The sequence below is a fragment of the Triticum urartu genome, chromosome 6A (genome assembly GCF_056163025.1).
Source record: "Triticum urartu cultivar PI428250 chromosome 6A, HENAU_Tu73, whole genome shotgun sequence".
Classification (NCBI taxonomy): domain Eukaryota; kingdom Viridiplantae; phylum Streptophyta; class Magnoliopsida; order Poales; family Poaceae; genus Triticum; species Triticum urartu.
The window spans coordinates 241,082,020-241,089,248 of NC_141878.1; the positions used below are offsets into that span (position 1 = coordinate 241,082,020).

General features: G+C 43.8%; 1 pseudogene; it reads left to right on the plus strand.

The window, feature by feature from the left end:
• The first annotated feature begins 340 nt into the window (after positions 1-340).
• LOC147964879 (uncharacterized) lies at positions 341-1,547 on the plus strand (annotated as a pseudogene).
• The last annotated feature ends 5,682 nt before the right edge of the window (positions 1,548-7,229 follow it).

The following is a 7,229-nucleotide window of genomic DNA, read 5'->3' on the forward strand; positions in this document are numbered from 1 at the left end:
TCCTCTGGGCAATGATCATTTCGTTAGATTTATGAAGCATGATGAGGGAGAAAACATCAAGGGGAATCATGGATTTTGTAAAGGTTGGCTCATGTTCATTGGTATTCCTCTAGATTACCGCACAACGGAGTTTATCTCGCAAGCGGTAGGAACTTTTGGGAAATTTCACTCTTGGGATAGTGAACACCTGTATATGGTTCGTACTTTGCTTGAGGCTAGCTTTCCGGACATGCCTTTGGTGCCACGAGATGTGGTCTTCGGAGATTATGCTGAAAGGTGGGGAGCTCAGGTTTCTTGGACTGCTGCTTGTTATGTTCTAGGGGCAGATTTTGCTGATCAGATGCCAAACGATGAGGACCCATTGCCTTTGCATGAAAACCCTCACCCTATGCATGGACATTTGCTACATGATAATCTGCCTTTCATTCTCCCTCCACATCCGATGCTGGGGTAGAATGATGCACCTCTAGCCCTGCCAACGCCACCAGAAAATATTGTCGATGCTGGTTGGGGAAATGCACATTAGGGTGACAATGATGAGGAGCTCGATCAGCCCCCACAGCCTGCAATGTCGGAACAAGACCAGGTTCCAATCGTGATTGATCAGCTAGAGGGTTCTGGGTATGTGGAGCAGCATGTGCAAGTTCAGATTGATCAGTAGCACCAACACTAGCCTGTACCTGAGCAACACTTATAGGTTCATGAGCAGCCGCTATTTTGGAAAATCCATTGGCTATTGTTCCTTACCAGCTACCTGTCATTCAGCAATACCAGGTCTTCATTGCTATGGGGCGGATTGTGGCTGGGCCACCACTTCCTCCTGAGATGATATAGAAAAGATCATTTGAAAACCTGTTGTCTGACTTCTCTCTCAAGGATGTGCCCAGGTCTATCTTCTTCAAGCCTATCAGCATAGTTACATACTCTAAGCGTACGTGATCCATTGCTTTTGATGACTCCTAGAAGATGTCTTAATTGGTGCCAAGCTTGCCCAGCATTTTGCCTCCGAGAAAAACTATTGTGGCTAGACGCCCAGTTGCAGAGCTTTGTTTGGAGGTTTACCTGAGGATGTTCTTTCTAGTACTGCCGATGCTGTGTCTGGAGATGTTGTGCCTAAAGTTGTCGTTCCTGGTGGCTCAGAGGAGATCTCTCTTTCCTCTTCTATGGTTTTTACAGCTGAATCGAAGGACAAGGAAAAGAAACAACGAGGAAGAAACAAGACTGCTGCCCCCCTAGTGGACACTTCGGCGAGGAGGTGTACAATAAGCGCGGCAATGCTGGATGGTTTTAAACCTGTGATCTTTGAACAACTCTCCCTTCAGCCCTCAAAAAGGCGTCCTCGGTCCAAGCCCATAGAAGTGAAGGCCCAGCCCACTACTGAAGATGCGGGTGGCAATGGCAAGTTTGCAGACGTTCCTCCACAAACGCCTCTTAAGGTGCTGCAAGCCATTGGAGTGGAGCTGGAGATCGACCCCAAGCTACTTTCCAGGGATAAGCTTATGGCTAACCCCAAGGATGACTCCTCCTCCTCCTCCTCCAGCATTTGAATGTAGATGTTTAAAACTTTATCTAGGTGTAGCGAGCCTGTCAAATTTGCTTTCTTTTATGTCGTTCTGAAACTTATGAAGTATGGTCAAGACTGGTGCATTTTGTTTGTTATGACTTGGGATGTATGGCATTGTATTTCATGTTGTTTCTGCTACACACTTATTTGTTACTTTATGAATCAAATTTCCATGCGTAACTGGAAGGTGCTTTGTTGGAATGTCCATGGATTGAATTCTAAAACACGACAGCGTTCTGTTAGAGAGAAAGTGACTAAAAGTCAGTGTGCGGTTGTTTGCTTGCAAGAAACTAAGCTCCCAGATTGCTCTCATACTTTAATTAAGAGCATTTGCCCTGCGGGTTTTGATCAGTTCATTGAATCTCCATCAAGAGGAGCTTCTGGAGGCATTCTAACTGTGTGGCATTCTGATGTTTTTACGGGTATTCTAATAGAAGTAAAACCCTTTGGGATTGTGATCAGTTTCACATCGGTGCATAGCAGTGATCAATGGTTTTTGGTAAATGTCTATGGGCCTTGCCAAGGTGTAATGAGAGATGAATTTGTTACCTGGCTCTACAATCTTTAGGTACAACCTGAGCAGAAATGGATGTTATTGGGAGATTTTAATTTCATAAGATCCATGGATAATCGAAATCTTCCTGGTGGAGATGTCAATGATATTTTCATCTTTAATGAGATCATAGGTCATTTGGGTCTGTTGGAACTTCCTTTAAAGGGCAGGAGATTCACCTGGTCAAACATGCAGGATATTCCACTCCTTGAACAATTGGATTGGTTTTTTACATCTGCTAGTTGGATCAGCCAATATCCCATGAAACAAGTCACACCTCTTGCTAAAACTGCTTCAGATCATGTTCCTTGTTTAATATCTGTCTGCACCACCATCCCAAAAGCTCACATTTTCAAATTTGAAAACTATTGGGTGCATCAACTTGGCTTTATGGAATGTGTGCAGGAGGTTTGGAAAAGAACTTCTCATAAAACTCATATCTTAGCAGTTATTGTGGACAAATTAAAATCCTTGAGGTTTGCACTCAAGAAATGCAATTGAGAATGCAATTGGGTAATCCTCTGGTTAGATAATTTGGAGGATTTGAGGCCCTTGTCCAAATGTGAATTCAATTTCAGGAAGGTGGTGAAGTTGCACCATGAGCACCTTTTGCACTTGCAGCTTTTATACTGGAGGAAAAGATGCACTATTAGATATATCTAAGTGGGAGAAGAAAATTCAAATTCTTCCAGGCCATGGAAACTGAGAGGTATAGGAAGAATTCTATTGCTAGCCTGCAGTTGTCTGATGGTACAATTTCTTTAGACCATGGGGAAATGGCTAAGAAATTTTTGGAGACTTTCCAGGGTAGAATGGGAACTGTCAAGCCGATTTTGTTGGGCAATGACATTCTATCTCTGATTCCAAAAGTGCAGGGGCTTGAGGTGCTCACAAAACCTTTTGAGGTAAAGGAAATTGAACATGTCATTAAGAATTGCCCATTGATAAGGAACCTAGGCCTGATGGCTTTAATGGGCTTTTTATGAAGAGGTGTTGGCATATTTGATTTTATTAGGCTGGTGAAGGAATTTCATGCAGGAACTGCTCATTTGGATAATCTCAATGAGGCCTTCATTACATTGATCCCTAAAAAGCAAACAACTGAGGTTGTTGGAGATTTTAGGCCAATTTCTCTGACCAGTGTGGGCTGAAGTTTCTCACTAAGCTTGCAACTAATAGGTTTTAGGAAGAAATCACCAAATGTGTTCATAAGAATCAGCATGGTTTTATTAAGCCAAAAACAATTCAAGATTGTATTGCATGGACCTTTGAGTATATTCATTAGTGCAACCAATCAAACCAGCCAATCATATTGCGGAAGCTTGACTTTGAACTGGCTTCTGATTCTATTCAGCTTGAAGCAATTATAAAGATTCTTGTGGCAAAAGGATTTGACAGCAAATGGATCAACTGGGTTCAACAGCTATTATCATTTGCAACTTCTTCCATTTTGTTGAATGGTGTACCTGGAAAGCACTTCAAGTGTAAGTGCGGTGTAAAGCAAGGAGATCCCATCTCTCCCCCGCTCTTTGTAATTGCTGCTGATCTTTTGCAAACTATGATTAATGATCTCCTGCGTCAGGGCTTGCTAACTTTATCCTTGGCAACACATGACCCTGACTACCCAGTGGTGCAGTACGCAGATGATACTTTGCTATTTGTGGCTGCTGGTACAGCTCAATTGGAGGTTCTCAAAGTAGTATTGAATTCATTTTCTTTGGCAACTAGCTTGCAGATTAACTTCCACAAATCTTCAATGTATCCAATTAATGTGGAAACTACTGTTGCCTCTATTCTAGCTACCCAATTTGGTTGTCAGTTAGGTTCAATGCCTTTCACACATTTGGGATTACCTGTGGGCACCACTCGGCCCAAAATTATTGATCTGCTACCTCTAGTAGAGTGCATGGAAAGAAGGCTAACTGCTAGTTCATGGTTTTTGCCCCAAGGTAGTAGGTTGCAGCTGTTAAACTCTGTTATCTCCTCACTGCCTATATATTTACTTTGTAGTCTGTCAATACCAAAGGGTATCCTAAAGAAATTGGAAAGAATTCAAAGGCAGTGTCTGTGGAGGAAATATAGTCAGGAGAAGGGGCATTCTTTGGCTGCCTGGCCTCTGGTCTATAGGCCCAAACTTAAGGGAGGACTTGGAATACTCAATCTGGAACTGCAAAATGATGCTCTGCTTCTTAAATATCTGAATAAATTTTATAACAGAGTAGATGTGTAAGTGCATCTAGTGCCCCTTAGTGATTTTGGTGTATTGAAGACTTATAGGTTAAGGGACTAATGAGTTTGTGAGTGTACATAGGTCTTTAATTCTATGAGGAGTTTGATATTTACGGAGAAAGTCGACGCCTAAAAATGAAGTTCTTCGACTGAAGACTTTGGATTTCTGAAGACTTTCTGAAAACTTTGAAAGTGGAGAAATTGGTGTAATCCTGAAGACTTGGTATTCATTCGAGGAACATGAAGCATGAAGACTTTTGTTTTCATAGTTTCATTTTCTCTTTCTTGAGTCATAGGAAACACCATACTGTTAAAGGGGGTCGAGGAAATACTAAGGAAAAATTTTCATGTGATGCTCAACTCAAAATCCTACACCTACCAATCCCTTTGAGTGAAGCCATTGGAAATCTCATACAGTTCAGTCAATTTCTTAAGTGACAGAGAGAAAGTTCTTAGGGTCTCTGAGGAATTTGTTCCGACTGAGGAGTTAGGAATTTGCCAGCGCGGATTGCATACACAATGAGGAACATGATAGCCTTGAGAAATTTGATACTCAAAATTTCGACCGTTGTTGTGATATGTGCCAGCTATCCCAAAATATCTACCCACCTAACGGTCATATCATTGAAGGGCATTTATGTCTTATCATGTCGGGCTGCTCACTAGGCTATAAATAGCCGCCCCATACAACCACTAGCTGGTTGGCTGCTCCGAGAGAAACTGACACTTGTCATTTGAGAGCATCCCATCCTCCAAGGACTTTGAGTGAAAATCATCAAGTGAGGAAAACCGAAACCCAAGAACCTACAAACCCAAAGTGATTGAGCATCACTGAAGAGATTGATCCTGCGTGGATCCGACGATTGTTACCTTTGAAGACTGTGCATCTTCCAGATGGTTAGGCGTCATGGCTTACAACATCCAAGAGGAAATTGTGGATCGCCGAGTGACCGAGTCTGTGAAGGTTTGGAAGTCACCTGAAGACTTACCCCGAGTGATTGGGCGAGGTCTGTTTCACCTTAGCTCCAGGGGAATACTGTGAGGACAAAGTGTCCTGAGTTACGTGTTCAGGACTGGTTGTCCGGGACTGTGTGTCCACATGTTTAAATACGTAGCTGCCTGTAACGCCCTCGATGCGGCTATAGCTCCCACGTGTCGAGGCACGACTTAGAGACATAACCGCATTGAAAGCAATGTCGCAAGTCATGCAATCATTACAACATCCCATGTATAATATAATAAAAGGGGAAGATACATAGTTGGCTTACACTCGCCACGTCACAGCAAAGTACATAAATAACATCGATCATACAAACACTCATGGCCCGACTACGGCACCAAAACAGAAGAAAACCCAACATGCGACAAGGCCCTGAATCGAACCCCAACTAGGCACCACTACTGATCATCGGGAAAGGAAACATAATAACGCTGAGAGTCCTCGTCGAACTCCCACTTGAGCTCTTACTCGTCACCTGGAGCGGAATCACCTGGACCTGCATCTGGAGTTATAGTATCTGTGAGCCACAGGGACTCAGCAATCTCGCACCCTTGCGATCAAGACTATTTAAGCTTATAGGAATGGATAAGGCAAATATATGTGGAGCTGCAGCAAGCGACTAGCATATGTGGTGGCTATCTTATACGCAAAAGAGAGCGAGAAGAGGAGGCAAAGCACGAGCGAGAAGCTATAAGAACAACCTGCGCAAGCATAACTCCAACACCGTGTCCACTTCCCGGACTCCGCCGAGAAGAGGCCATCACGGTAACACACTCAGTTGATTCATTTTAATTAATTAAGGTTTAAGTTATCTACAACTGGACATTAACAAATTCCCATCTTCCCATAACCGCGGGCACGGCTTTCGAAAGTTCAATCCCTGCAGGGGAGTCCCAACTTAGCCCATGACAAGCTCTCACGGTCAACGAAGGAATAGACCTCCTCCCAAGACGTTCCGATCAGACTCGGTATCTCGGTAACTCAAGACACTTCGACAGGTTAAAACAAGACCAGCAACACCGCCCGAATGTGCCGACAAATCCCGATAGGAGCTGCACATATCTCTTTCTCAGGGCACACTCAGATGAGACTAGCTATGAGTAAAAACCAACCCTCAAGTTTCCCCGAGGTGGCCCCGCAGGCAGCTCAGTTCGGACCAACACTCAGAGGGAGCACTGGCCCGGGGGGGCTAAAATAAGATGACCCTTGAGTCTGCAGAACCCAAGGGAAAGAAAAGGGTAGGTGGAAAATGGTAAAACCAAGGTTGGGCATTGCTGGAAAAGCTTTAATCGAGGCGAAATATCAAGGGGTTCCCATTATAACCCAACCGCGTAAGGAACGCAAAATCCGGGAACATAACACCGATATGACGGAAACTAGGGCGGCAAGAGTGGAACAAAACACTAGACGAGAGGACGAGCCTTCCACCCTTTCCAAGTATATAGATGCATTAAGATAACATAGCAATATAATGATATCCCAACAAGTAAATAGATGATGTTCCAACAAGGAACGGCCTCCAATGTTCACCTGCAGCTAGCAACGCTATAAGAGGGGGCTGAGCAAAGCGGTAACATAGCCAATCAACGGTTTGCTAGGACATGGTGGGTTAGGGGTTCAACATGGCAATTGGGAGGCTGACAAGCAAAAGGTAGGCATCGTAGCATTGGCATAGCAAGAGCGAGCAAACTAGCATAGCAAAGATAGTAGTGATTTCGAGGGTATGATCATCTTGCCTGCACAGTTGTCAGAGTTGACTGGATCCTCACAAGCAAACTCAACGGGCTCCTCGGTAGCGAACTCGTCTCCCGGCTCTACCCAACAAGACAAAAAAGCAACAAGGATACAATCAACTACGTGCAAGACCAAGCAATATGATGAAA